We start from the raw sequence: 14,930 nt of genomic DNA on the forward strand, positions 1-14,930 counted from the left end.
TATGTTTCCTTCCCAACTAGACCAGAGGCTCCTCTGGGGCGAGAAATGTTAAATTTATTTGTGTACGCGCATACCCCAGAGGAGGAGAGGGGAGAGGCAAGAAGAGGGGAGGAGACGGAGGAGAGAGGAAGCTAGAAAAGAGCTGGGAACGGTTTGATTGAGATTCTCTTCAAATGAGGCAAGTTGTACATCGGGTCGTAAAAAAGAATTTGTGTACCCTGTATTCCCTTGATAAAGTGAGCCTTGGAATTGAACCACAGTCTTCTTCTCATCCCAGCTCCCCATGTCTTCCTCTTTCAACACTTGGACCCCCGAGAAGCTCAGCTCCAGCAACACAGCAGGAAGAGAACAGGGGGAGCTCATAGACCTGCAGTGGACCCGCTCGCCCTTGTCTCAGTCATGTGCAGAAACTAACCAGATAGAGAATAGGTTTTAATTTGTCTTTAAGCAGAGTCCCCTGGCATCTTTTAGGTTGGCAGGGAATGAAGGGAACAGCAAGGCCAGATGTGGTGAGGGGTAAGCAGGGGCCTGTGAAGCAACTTTTGATGATTAACCAGTGAGGATCCCTGACCACAGCACCTTGCCATGTCCACGTGGCCAGACAGGCAAGGGCTGCTTTGCTCTGGTCAGAACTGAGAACAAAGACCCTAGTTCATCAGCTGAACTTTCCTGATGATCCTGAAAGCCCTTATGAGGTGAAACGGCTAATGTTTGGGCTACTAGAATTAAGAATTAATCTTAATTCTATAGTTGTGTTTTAATATATATATATGTATGTATTTACACATATACACATATATAAAATTGTACAGCCTGCCATTTTGATGGATGACTGCTTGCCAGCTCCCTTCTGGGGCCATCTCTGGAATCCTGGGAAGTTTACTCCGAACACACATTAAAAAAAAGTCTCGCATTCCTGACTCATAAAACAAATGTAGGTGAGGGCAGAGAATGTTTCAGAACAAGAAAAGGCTTGTGAGTGTCTGGAACCCCTGTCCTATTACTTGATGAGTTTTCAAGCAAGATGGGCCCATCGATGGCCTCCGGGAGAGTTGTCAGCCCTTTGGGTTCCATACTCTTTTCCTGAGTTTGCTATTGAACCACTAATCCTATGGGCATGATTAATAAATCATATTCAACTCTTCCCAAAATAGCCGTTGGGAACCGAAGGCCTCTGGCTTCCTTGGATAGTTAATAATGCCTTACACTTGATAATGTAATGTCATGGCCGAAATGGCTTCCCTGGGCTCTGCCAGTCTGTGTGGGTGATTATTAAATGGGATGCGCTTTCACCACAACTTCTGTTGTTGTTTTGTTTGTTTTGAGTCAGCTTCTCCAGCCCAGGCTGGCCTTGACCTCCCTGTATGGCCAAGGATGGTGTGAATTATTGCTTCTGCCCTGGGACTTTAGCGCTGGCATCGCAGGCTGTGCCTCTGAAGTGGTGTCTTGATTCATCCCCCAGTCAAACCCATCTCTATGCTTTCTAAAACTTATCAGTCCGAAACCATTTAGGGAGAAGAAACCAGCTGTTATATCCAGGGCAAAACCAGAAGGCATTGCAGACTTCCATCTATTTAAACCTCTTCCAAATGAAAGACATCTAAGTCCCTAACTTTCTAGCAGCAGCAGCCTGCCATCAGTGGTGGTGATGTTTCTTCATTTCTTTTCTTAAGTTTTGGTGCATAAGGTGTTCTGGTGAAACCCAAGTGGCCGTGTCTCAGCTGCACGCACAAGGTGGAAGAGGTCTGTCTCGGTGGCAGGGCTGGATGAGCACGGACTCTTGCCGGCACACTCTGTGCCTCTTCTGTGGTTATTTAAACAGACTGTGGAGGAATGACAAAGACTCTTCCCAACATGATTGTGTCAGAAACACACATAGATTACTCTGAAGTGAAACAAAATAGCTGCCCTTGCTGGCTAGCAGGAAACATTCTTTTCTACTGAATATTAAATTCTGTGTGTTACAGTGGCTAGGCAGCATGGAAACTCCATTATTCACAGAGAGCTGATGGGATTTCTGTATTCTAATTTTTGCGACAATGGTATTGTGCCCTATGTTATTTTTAATTGTTTTTGGAGAAAGCTGGTGGAGGCTGAGGAGAACCCCCCCCCAAAAGTTCTATTGCAGAACAAAAGTATAGTCAGGATTGATAATGGATTATTGGTTCTTTGTTATATTATATTTGATAGACAATAGTAATTCAGTGTGAAGCACTTGTCTACAGTGCTCTGGATTTAAGATTTGTTTCCTGGGAACCACTGACTATGGTTAGGCTTTTGTCCCCGAGGCCCTAGTTACAGTGTGTTCTGCAATCAGCAGATCCCCCTTTTGAGGACTGAATGTGAAATACTTGGTCTTAAGATTCAGGATAGAAGGTATGTGATAGGTATTCACGTAAACCTCTTCTTAAACTGTTTGGGAAGCATCTCCACTTGCAGGGGTTGGCAGGGGAGGTTGTTCTTAAAAGAAAAGGGGGGAAACTAAATCTCAGGGCCACAGAACAACAAAAACAAAGAAACCAAATCCCCAATGCTTGCAATACCCAGAATGCACAGTAGATGGCACTATTAAGACTCGCTCAAAGGCCCTGGACTGGGAGAACATCTTTTTTTTTTTTTTTTTAAAGATGTTTAAACATATATTTTTCTAGTTTAGTATTGCCCTCTTGATCTCCTGAGTAGGCTGGGAAATAAATTTATTTCTTCCTACCCTCTCCCCCTTCCTATTTCCCATCCCCCCTCTTCGTCCTTAAGCAGACATGAAACATTTAAACGGAGAGGGACTGTCAGAATGTATTGCTCTTAACAGGGGCGAGCAATGCTTCGTGAGATATTTGCACATACGGACTCCCAGCTCCAGTGTAAAGGCCACTTCTTCTTGCTGTCAGACTCTTCCACAAGCAAATGTGGAAAGCCACCGTTCCGTTCCATTTCCAGAGTGACAAGATCTGTCACAGTGACTGCAGGTGAAGAGGCTTCTAACACAGAGGAGAGACACGGGGCCTCTAAATGTCTAAATGTCATCTCTGCTGTGCCTTAAGCTCGCAGTTGGCAATTCCAACAGGCTCCAGGCTGGCAAGCTGTATTATGACGCATTGTGGATGGACAGAGGTTGGAAAGGTCTATTACTAGACCTCGTTCCCCAGGACTCCCCATTCTGAGCTGAAAGCAATAGCAACATCTGGGGCTATGTCCTTCTCTCCCCCACCCCATCCCCCCTCCTTTCTTCCTTTCTTTTTTTTTTTTTTTTTAAATCAGGGCTAGCCTGGAACTTGCTATGCAGACCAAGCTGGCCTAGAACTCACAGAGATCCACCTGCCTCTGCCTTCTCATGCTGAGATTAAAGGCATGTGTCACCACGCCTCGCTTTTAGGTCTTTTACTAAATAAAAAAGAGTATAATTAGAGCTTTTGTAAATAGCACTGTCGCCTATCAGTCATTTTAGTGGATTTATGTAAAGAACGGCGTGGGAATGTGCATATGTATGATGTGTGCATGCGTATATATGCACACTCGTGTGTGTGTGTGTGTGTGTGTGTGTGTGTGTGTGTGTGTGTAGGTATACATGTGACACAGTTGTGTTGGAGGTGGGAGTAAAAAGAACACCTTAGTTTCCGTCCTTGCCTTCTACCTCGTTAGAGACAGACAGACGGCTCAGCAAGCTTCCAGGAATTCTCCTGTCCCTGCTTTGCTGTGGGAGCACTGGGGCTTCCTGGGGAGCCAGAGGTGGGTCTTTATGCTTACACGGAAAGTAACTTACCCACTGGATCGTCCTCCCCACCTCTCCTTGATGCTTTCAATGGGAAAGTTTGTACTGGATCATTGGACTCTGAGAAGAGACAGCAAAGGTTGAAGCATTGCACCATCTCCTGGACTTGAAATGAATGTATTGGTGAGAGGTGTAGGGTGCTAGGCTGCTGCTGCTGCTGCTGCTGCTGCTGTGCTGCTGCTGCTGCTGCTGCTGTTGTGCTGCTGTGCTGCTGCTGCTGTGCTGCTGCTGTGCTGCTGCTGTGCTGCTGCTGCTGTGCTGCTGCTGCTGCTGTGCTGCTGCTGTGCTGCTGCTGTGCTGCTGCTGCTGCTGCTGTGCTGCTGCTGTGCTGCTGCTGTGCTGCTGCTGTGCTGCTGCTGCTGTGCTGCTGCTGTGCTGCTGCTGTGCTGCTGCTGCTGTGCTGCTGCTGCTGTGCTGCTGCTGTGCTGCTGCTGCTGTGCTGCTGCTGCTGCTGCTGCTGTGCTGCTGTGCTGCTGCTGCTGCTGCTGTGCTGCTGTGCTGCTGCTGTGCTGCTGCTGCTGCTGCTGCTGTGCTGCTGCTGTGCTGCTGCTGCTGTGCTGCTGCTGCTGCTGTGCTGCTGCTGTGCTGCTGCTGTGCTGCTGCTGCTGCTGTGCTGCTGCTGTGCTGCTGCTGTGCTGCTGCTGTGCTGCTGCTGCTGTGCTGCTGCTGTGCTGCTGCTGTGCTGCTGCTGCTGTGCTGCTGCTGCTGTGCTGCTGCTGTGCTGCTGCTGCTGTGCTGCTGCTGCTGCTGCTGCTGTGCTGCTGTGCTGCTGCTGCTGTGCTGCTGCTGTGCTGCTGCTGTGCTGCTGCTGCTGTGCTGCTGCTGCTGCTGTGCTGCTGCTGTGCTGCTGCTGTGCTGCTGCTGCTGCTGCTGTGCTGCTGCTGTGCTGCTGCTGTGCTGCTGCTGTGCTGCTGCTGCTGTGCTGCTGCTGTGCTGCTGCTGTGCTGCTGCTGCTGTGCTGCTGCTGCTGCTGCTGCTGTGCTGCTGTGCTGCTGCTGCTGCTGCTGTGCTGCTGTGCTGCTGCTGTGCTGCTGCTGCTGCTGCTGCTGTGCTGCTGTGCTGCTGCTGCTGTGCTGCTGCTGCTGCTGTGCTGCTGCTGTGCTGCTGCTGTGCTGCTGCTGCTGCTGTGCTGCTGCTGCTGCTGCTGCTGCTGCTGCTGCTGCTGGTTTGGAGATCCGGTTTACATGTAGCCTACAGGCATGGGAATGGTGCTGATGGGTTTGCAGAGCCTCGGCATAGCCGAGGAAGAGATCCTTCACTTTTCTGACAATTCCACGACCAGCATGCAGTCTACTAGGCTGCTCAGATTTTGATTATGATTTCGTTTTTATTTTTTTGAGACAGGGTTTCTCTATGTAGCCATGGATGTTCAAGAACTCTCTGTGTAGACCAGGCTGGCCTCAAACTCATATTCTCTTGCTTCTGCCTCCCCCGTGCTGGGATTAAAGGTGTGCGCCACTATGACTGGTCTCTTGCTACTTTTGTTTCCCTCTGTTTTTATTTTTTATTTTATTTTTTTGTTTTTTTTTGCCTATGATTTATCAAAGGAAAAGATGTTGCAGATGTAACGGCTGTTGAGATTGTGTAAGTGATAGAAACACGAACACACACACACACACACACACGTGAAGGGATCTCTGGGTATACAGCAATGCAGAACAGTGTGCTAATCATTTATGCAGAATTGAGTATTCCTACCCATGCAGATGTTTCATGCTTATCTCATTGCAGAAGTGCATGAAGACACTTTCTGCTCTCTCCCATGCTTTCCTGCTTTCCCCCTAAGATGAAGCCTCGCTGTGGCATCCCCGACTACCTGGAACTCACTGAGTAGACCAGGCTGACCTTGAACTTACAGTGCATCCCTCTACAGCTTCTGCCTCCCGAATCCTGGGTTTTATAAACACGTGTTACCAATCTATCCTTTCGACCAGACTAGAAACAAAGTTAAGAATCAGAGAGCTCGGCAGAGTCAGTGGCTCAGTTGGCAAAGTGACCATGGAAGCAGGAGGGCCTAAATGGGATCCACGGCGCCTGTGAAATACTGCTGGTGGCATCGGATGTCTAATCCAGAGCAAGTGCGGGGAGAAGGCAGAACCCTGGAGCTCAAATGAGCTAGCCAGTCTCCTCACTGGATTGATGAGCGCTCTCTCTCTCTCTCTCTCTCTCTCTCTCTCTCTCTCTCTCTCTCCTTCCCTCCCTCCCTCCCCGCTTCCTGGCACCCAAGAATGTCCAATGCTCAGCACCTCGATGCTCTGCTTGCATTGCAGCCAACTGGTTAAAACTGGTTAAAACTGGTTAAAACTTCTCTTCCCTCCCTGAGGATTCATGGCAGTTAGTGGTTGGTGAGTGAAGGAGAGGCATTTTCATTAGTGGAGTAGCTACTGGTGAGTTTCCTATGCTCATGAGACCTTATAAACCTACAGCTATATTCCCGTAAGTAATGCTAATGGAATTCATTTGTTCACATGTGGAGACGACAACGACGACGGCGACAATGACAATGACAACAGCAGTAACCCTTCTTCAAAGAAAAACCACCCAGAACCTGGCATGAAAGTAGAAGGAAGAACTAGCTAAAAACGGAAGAGGATCGGGAGTGACAGGGACAGAGAGAAGCTAAGGGCCATGTAAATATGGTCCAAAGACACGATGTGCAGATATGAGGAATCATACTTAATATCCCTGCTGATAAAAACTCCAAAACACCAACCATGAAGCCCCCAAAGCTTCTCCTCCCTTTAACCTTTCTCAGGTATTTTGTGACAGAGACAGAAACCTGACTAAAGGCAGGGATGACATCTGCACTTTGATATCACACCTTCTCCCAGTTGACTCTAAAAGTGGCAGTTGATGTATGGCTGGAAAACGGAAATGAAAGAGTTTCTCGGCGTTTGAGTTCTGGAACCAATCGAGTTAGAGTTGACCACAGGTATGTCTTGAGCAATACTCTACCTAGCTCAGACACGGATGAGACCGGAGACCATAAGAAGCTTCACACAAAGAACAACTGAAACTCAGTGTTGGTGTAAACAGGCAGTAAAGATAAAAGGGTTTAGATTGGCGTCACAGGATCCTAAGGCATATGTGTTGACAGGCGAGAAATAGCAATGGACCTCTGATAACGGATCAGGAGATGGTCACACGCAATCAGACTGGGAAGGAAAGTATCCTTGGGCAGGCTCTGAGTCACCTAGCAGGTTATTTCTCCCCAGGTCAGCATACTGGGATGTAGTATTTGAGGGCAAACCATAAAACAACACATTGGAATGTTTTTGATAAGACAACCGAGGCAGGCTGTCTGTGCCTTTCACCATATCTCTACCTCCTGTCCTTCTCTGGTCCTTCCTCTTGTCAACTTGACGGCCATAGGCAGAACAGCCTGGCTCTCTGACCCTGTTGTTGAGGTTGAATCTTCCACATAGGGATAACACCTGGTACGGCATCATGGTGGGCTCTTGAAGAAAAGATCCCTTGGTATAACGGAGGGAATCCTGGTTGGATGAAGTCATTACTGGGCCAGAGCTCTCTCCCTGCCTCTATCCTGGGAGGAGAGACTGATTGGAAAGAGACCTTGTATTCAAATAACCACACAACTGTGGGGTTGGACCAATTTATGGTGAAGGCCCAGAGCAAATGGGGACACTTGGTTCTCACCTGGGGATGAGTTTGCCTCCTGACCTTTTGTGGTACCAGAGGAGATAAGAGAGAACATTCTGAAAGAAAGAGAAAGAAGATAGCCCTAAAAACAAAGCAGGCTTCTGGCATAGAAGCCACGAGGGCCAGGGCAGCAAAGGACACGGATTGGAGTAAAATGAGTGGATAAAAGAAGGAGGGAGACCCAGGGGAACTCAGCAGACGGTCACAGTGTGGCCTCACTCGGGAAGAGAGCATGGCCCAGTGTGGGTTTGCTGGAGAGGATGACTCACTGACCTCTGGAGGTCACCATCGTAATGCTAGAGGCGTAGCTGTGGGGTGGGAGGCTCTTCTAGGGGATTGGTGATTTTATACCCCCAGAACCCCTCCTTGAAGGGGACAAGTTGTGAAAGACCAAACTCCCTTTTTGAGCCCATTGAGCTATAAAGACCTGAACCGTTTTAGTGTTCAAACAGTTGTTTTTATTATCCCATGGCTGAACAAGACGGATTTCCAGAGTGGCAGCTGTTTTACAGAACTTACTGGAAACTGTAGGTGTCTCACTCTATACAGAGCAAGTGCAGGGATGACCTAAGGAGCTTGGGAATTTCTGGGCTGTGAGATTAGGCATTCTGATCGTAGACCTGGGAGCCTCTGGCCAGTATCTGTGTGCATGTGACTCGTGTGATCCGGTGACTGGACTCACATGTTGAAATCCTGCTCAATGGTTTTAGGAGGTGATGGAATGGAAAGAAGTCCTCATAAGAGAGCGGAGAGAGCTCACTCCATCCCTCATGTCCATGAGGGCACAGGCACAAACCACTGTCTGAAGTAAGAGATGGTTCCTCACTGGACGCCAAGGGAAATCCGTGGGTGCCTTATCTTGGACCACGAAGTCTCCAGGCTTTGAGTAATAGAGCTCCATTGTTTTTTGTTTTTGTTTTTGTTTTTTTTGTTGTTGTTGTTGTTTTTGTTTTTTTAAATTTTAGTTTGTTCCCATTCTTTGTCCCTTCTTTTTTAATTAAAGATTTATTTATTATATATAAGTACACTGTAGCTGTCTTCAGACACACCAGAAGAGGGCATAAGATCCCATTACAGATGGTTGTGAGCCACCATGTGGTTGCTGGGAATTGAAGTCAGGACCTCTGGAAGAGCAGTCAGTGCTCTTAACCGCTGAGCCATCTCTCCAGCCCACTCCATTGTTTTTGAGCCACTTCAGTTGAAACCAAAACAGGGTTGAAAGAGGTGCCTTAGAGGACCCTTAAGACCTTGACCCTTCCCCAGAGAAAGTCACAGATCCTGTGCATCTGGTCCATGGCTGAGCAGTTGTGACACAGTTTTAGCCATGATTATCTCTGACTCAAATACTAATGTTTTTGGGACATGACTTCCCTCTCTAGGCCAAGCTGCCCTCGGACCACTGTCTGCCAGCGCTGGGATTGTAGGCACACGCACTGCACCACAACCAGCTCAAACCCCAACCCTTGGCTGCTAGGAAGCCCCCTCTCCTGGGGCTATTCAGAGGCCCCAAAAGCAACATGCATTCCCCTCTGAGTTTCTCTTTTCCCTTTTCTTGCCTAGGTGAGTCCAGAACTCACTCTCTAGCCCAATCCTGATACCCCTGCCTCAGCCTCCTAAGTGCTAGGATTACAGGTATGAACCACAAGTTCAATTTACCCTCCCACTTTCTGAGCATGAGACATTGAATGGACTCTGATGACCAGCCTCTAGTTGTATTGATTTCTTTAAAGTTTTTTTCTTTTATTGAAAATTGATTATGGTTTCTCCTCCCTCTACTCCTCCCAGTTCCTCCATGTCTCCCATCTAGCTGGATCCACCCCCTTTCTGTCACTCAGTAGAAGACACACAGGCTTCTAAGGGATAATAATAAAATATAATGTAATAAGATAAAACAAAAGCTAACACATCGGAAGAGGACAAAACACACAGAAGGAAAAGAGCCCAAGAGAAGGCATGAGAAGCAGATACAGACATAGAGACCCACTCCTCACACTATGGAATCCCATAAAACCCTTAAACTGGGAATCTATAATATATATATATATACACACACATGTATACACATACATAAATATACATATATACATATATATGTGAAGAACCTGTAGGATTAAAGAAAAAGGAAAAATAAATAAATATATAAATAAAAGAAGATATAAAAATACCTTTACAAATGAATTCTGAATAGACTAGCCTCTCAGTGGCGCCTGAGAGTAGCATTGCAAACAGTTAAATAGTTCCTTACAACACGGTTAGTGCTAACCAAAAGTCAAAATGCCACATAAATTCTGAGTCCATAAATACACAAAAATATTAGGAAAAGTGAGAAAGGTTATCTTATTGCCTGTCTAATAAATCATATGTAGAAATGATCTGGGCTGACAAGTACCTTCACGTTTCTGAGGGTGACGAATGATGGAGTCTCTGCTCCTGGTTATTATCTTTAAAGAGATTCTTGGCTGTGGAGCCCCAGTTCTCCCACTGCGCCCTGCCCTCTGAGTGGTTTCAAGGCATTCTTTTACAGCACCAACCTCCCCACCCCCACAAGTCAGCCTGAAAAGCCCTTGGCCAGCCCAGCTCCGTTTGTCAATCAGCATTCACCTAGTAGTCCTTGGGGGTGGGAGAAACCATGGCAACGGCAGTGCTGGCAGACAGGAAGCTGTTTACTGGTCTTGGAGCCCCTACAGTAAGGGTAAGGAAGCTAATGAGCCTTCTCCCCTACCCAATAGACAGCCAAAAATTTGGGAACAAAAGCATTGGTATTCCCGGTGCTGATCAATCCAACACACGTTTAGGGGTTCTCATTATGTGAAGCATGTTGGGGGACAAAGGAGCAGCTCCCCCGCTCCAAGAGGAGGACCCCGGAAGTAGCAGGGAGAACTCCAGAAAGCCTAGAGAGTTTAAGAGCAGATTGGAAGAGAGAGTGTGGGGGAGTGAGCTTGCCTATGGCAGAGGGAGAGTCGCCACGGTGCAGACTTTGAACTGGTCCAGAGGACCCGCTGAGAAGAAGACAAGGCAGGAAGGACATTCCAGGGTTAGACTTTCTGCACCGCCCAGAGGCCAGGGCAAGCAGCAGACACTAGAAGCTGGAGGACCCTTGACCGTGCAGTTCTGAGTGAGAGATCACCAGAGAGCATTGTGTTGAGGGCACACAGGAAATCCAATGATCAGAAACACCCATGGGTGCAGACAAAACCACTAAAACCCCACGAACCCCTAACTGACTAAATAGAAATAACTTCAGTCAATATTTTCTGACCAGAAAAATTGACTCCTAGTGAGACAGAGAGAGTCTAGATATGGCTACTGAACTTCAGCCTGTCACTCCAAAAAAGGCCCCAGCAGAGCCAGTAAGGTAAGGCTATCTTGACAAGACTGTGGTGAGTGCTCTCTCCTCTAATAGTGTGTCAGGGAAGCTTATGTAGGAGCTTGACTCTCATCCCAACTGGAACCCAGGCCTCTCTGCTCCGCGTTATGGTGTCTGTCTGGACTAAGGGATTACCTTCCTAACCCTGTGTTGTACTCTAGGGTGTTGGTGGGAGCCAGGATTTCCACCAGCAGCCTCCCCTCCAGGGTGTTGGTGGAGATCACAGTAGGAGCTCTGGTTCTCTCTCAGCAGCAATAAGGAATCCCCACAGGCTTTGGTCGTCAGTGGAGGCAAGCACAAACTCCACACTTTCCTTCCAATTGACTGTCCGGCTGGTCCAGCTGGTGGCTACCTTGCTTTGGGAAGGATCTCAGAGAACACTGGCTGAAATAACAAATTTCAGCGAAACCCACAAATGCTCTAAATACATCTGGTACTCATTCTCTTGTTATGCCAAGAACCAAGAAGATTTCAGCATGAATCACAAAAGAAAACCAATAGGGCTGCCTTTAATGGCTAGCACTCCTGTGAAAAGCCAGGCCTGGTGCCTTGTGCCTGTGATCCCAGGACTGGGGAGGCTGGGGCAGATCTCTGGGCCTTGCTGGGTAGCCAGCCTAGAAACAACTGTGAGCTCTAGGTTCCGTGAGAGTCTGCCTCAGAGCTAAGATGAAGAGGGATTGAAGATATCTGGTGCCAGCTACTGGCCACCATGCACACGCACCTGCACACATATGTGCACACATATGTGCACACACACGCACACACAAAGAGTTCAAGCAACTGTAACAAGAATGCTTCAGTGAGCAATTACAAACGTGTTTGAAACAAACGAAGGACTAGAAGCCCTCAGTGGAAAGATGGGTGATTCCAGGGCTGGTGAAGTGGTTCAGGGGAAGCGTACGGGCCTCACATGTATGAGACGCCCACCCACAGCGCCATCAGCGTGATGTAAAGGAGCACCAAGTGGAAATGTCAGAACTGAAAACTACTGAGGACAGAAAGCTCAGTGGGCAGCCCGGAAGCAGGTGAGTATGAAATCAGGACTGGGGGAGTAGAGAGCACTCTGCTTGAAAGGGGGGGGATTAAGACTAGGGGGGAAAACTTTCAGGAACCCTCATCCAAGAGATGCCCCAATGTCTCTGTGTCAGAAGCAGGACTGGAAAAGTTCACGGAAACAATATTTGCTGAAAACTGCAAATTTTGCAAGAGACCTAGCCTCAGAGCCAAGAAGTGAGAGTTGAGCAGAATAAACCCAAAGAAATCAAGCCAAGACATCACGATCAAACTTACTAAACTACGTAAGGAGTTTTTGATCGAAGTTAGGACCAGGAAAAAAGAACCTTGAGCAAATCAGGAGGCACACACTTTACCTGATGAAGTAGGGGTGAGGGGAGCAGGCAAACAGAGGGGCTCCTGTTGGAGGTGGCAGGGGTGCAGGCAGTGGAACAACTTCCAGATCAACACAGAATTCCTTTTTCAGCAAAACTGCCTCCAAGTGCCAGACACACTTGGGATTAGGAGTTGAAGACAGAAAAAAAAATGGTGTTTGAGTCTAGCTGGGTACACACTGAAATCCTATCTAAGAGAACAAAACCAAACAAAACCCTCATGAATGAAGAGGCCATGGACGCCTGTCAGAGGAAATGCATCACTAGGTAGAGCAAGCGGGGGAGCACATGCCTGTGATCTGAGCGCCTCAGAGACTCAAGTGGGAGGACTCAGTTCAAGGCCAGCCTGGGCTGGATAGCAAGATCTGGTTCAGCTTGGTTTACATAGTGTGGTCCAGTAATAAACAACAGCAAATAATCACCAAGTGAAGTTCCCAGGTAGAAAGGAAAAGACAGAGGGAATCCTCAACCAGGTCAGCAAATATGGGAGGAAGCACTAACGCTCTCCTTGTGTCTTCTGGATTATGTTGGATAACTCAATCCAACAATAGCACCTTCTGGCGTGGCTCTAAACGTAGAAGAAATAAGGAAAGGGCTCGTCGGTGGGGAGGGGTAAGGGATAGAGTGGGAGGTGGCATTTCCTTGTGTCACTCAAACTAGCAAAATGGTGACACTGTTTATGTGTATGATAAAATGCATAGAAAGTTTTTTAAAAAGCAATTTCAAGATATATACAGAAACACTAGCCAGGTCGAAGTGAGATTCTAGAAGGATATAAGCAGACAACAAGAAGGAGACATTAAAAAAAGAAAAGAAATCAGGCTTCAGGTATAAAATATCAACGAGGTTATTGGGCATTACCAGGTTATTGGGCAGAAATGGTTTAACTCAATTAACTAAAAGATGGGCAGACAGAATTTTAAAATGACACAGATACACGCTATCTATAAGAAAAATTCCAATTTAGTGACACAAGTGGGTTGGAGGCATAGGAACAGAAAGGTTAGATTATGCAAACACCAATTTAAAAAGAAGTCACAGCTGTACTGATGACACGCAAAGATTTCCGGAGGAAGAGAGTGGTGTCAGAATGGGACTAACGTACCCACAAACAAGACTCACAAATGTGCACCATGAACAAAACAGAAGACTATGGGATGTAAAAACTGCCCCACAGTGACTTTTAGGAGTGGGGGGAGTTGTCATTTTATGGCTTGATTTCCTATTTCTAAAAGCTCCAGTTCAAGATACAAGTAAAACGTATCTGAGGGTTTCCTCACAGTTACACAGAATAAGGGAGAGGCAGGTGGGGTTGTTCAGAACAGTGGTTAGCCAGCAGCCGTTCCCATGTCACATGGGGTAGACATGTGGATTCTGTTTTTGTTCTGTTTGAGACAAAGTCTCGTGTATCTGAGGCCGGCTTTGAACTCATGTAGCTGAAGATGACCTTGAACAGATCTGGCCTCCGTCTCTGAGACTTTGGGCTGCTCAGGAGGCTGTTGGGTGGATTAGGCTCCTGACTTTGCGGACTGGGTTGGTGCGAATCTTCCTTCAGTGTCTGTTATCTTAGTAACCTTGGACATGTTATTGAGGCGAGGAAAGGGGAGGTTCTCCACGGTCACTTCACCTCAGGAGACAGCTCAGAGCTGAGAAGAAGCCCTTAGAGTCAATGTTCAGGTCTTTGCTGAAAATGGCTTTGGTTCTGTGGAGAGCATGGGACCAAATTAGGTGCTGAGAAATAGGTCTCGGCTCTCAGAACAGTGGCAACAACAGGAGGAGGGAAGGGACTGAGGGGCAGAGAGGAATTGGAGAAGAAGGTGTTGAAGAACAAGGAGGGACTGTTTCCATCCCTGGATTCTGGAGGGTGGTGGTTCTGTGCATGTGAGCATGCATATGTATCTTTGACCTTCTGTCACCCTGTCAGGTGTGCACTCAGAAGTGCACATTCTAATCTGGCTGCTGGGCCAGACAGTAGATCTGTTTTCAGTGCTTCGTGGAGGCCCAGAACTGTTTTCTGTGACAGCTGCACTGTCTCTCATCCCTCAGCAACGCAGTGCTTCCCGGTTTTCCACGGTCTCCACGGACTCTCCAGCACCTGTGTGCTGTATTTGCTGTGTTGAAATAGGCATCCTCTGAGATGTCAGGTGATGTCTGGTACATACGTACATGCACACACATACATGTAGTGGAATATTATTTAACCTTAAAAGGGAAGAAGAGAACCCTATCTTAGGTCACAACATAAGCAAACCTGAAGAACATTATCCTCAGTGAACAGAAGGACACATGCCAAGTGCACCTCTGTGCTTCTGTGAGGTAGCTAACATCTCTCATAGAAGCAAAGAATACAACGTGGTGTCCAGGACTGAGGGGAAGCTTGAGGAAACTATTGATAGTTTAATTGCTGTGAAGTTCGAGTGACTATAGACTTTTAAGCTCTACTAGAGACTTGAGGTACACTGTGTCTACAGTGGACAAGGTGATCTAGTGCCCTCCGCATTTATGCAGATGGTGGACATCATATTTAATGTAGTTTGTTTGCTGGGGTTTTTTTTATTTTGGTTTGTTTGTTTGTTTGTTTGTTTTGCACAAAAATAAAGGGATACCAGGGAACTTTATAGATCACACATTACCTTGAATGGTGATGGGATCCCAGGTATTCATAGAGTTCAAAGCTCATCAGATCCGTGTGTATTAATCATACCTCAAAGCTGGAGAGACGGGGAGGAGGGAGGGAGGAAAAGAG

This window comes from Rattus norvegicus, chromosome 15 (genome assembly GCF_021556685.1).
Source record: "Rattus norvegicus strain SHRSP/BbbUtx chromosome 15, alternate assembly SHRSP_T2T, whole genome shotgun sequence".
Classification (NCBI taxonomy): Eukaryota; Metazoa; Chordata; class Mammalia; order Rodentia; family Muridae; genus Rattus; species Rattus norvegicus.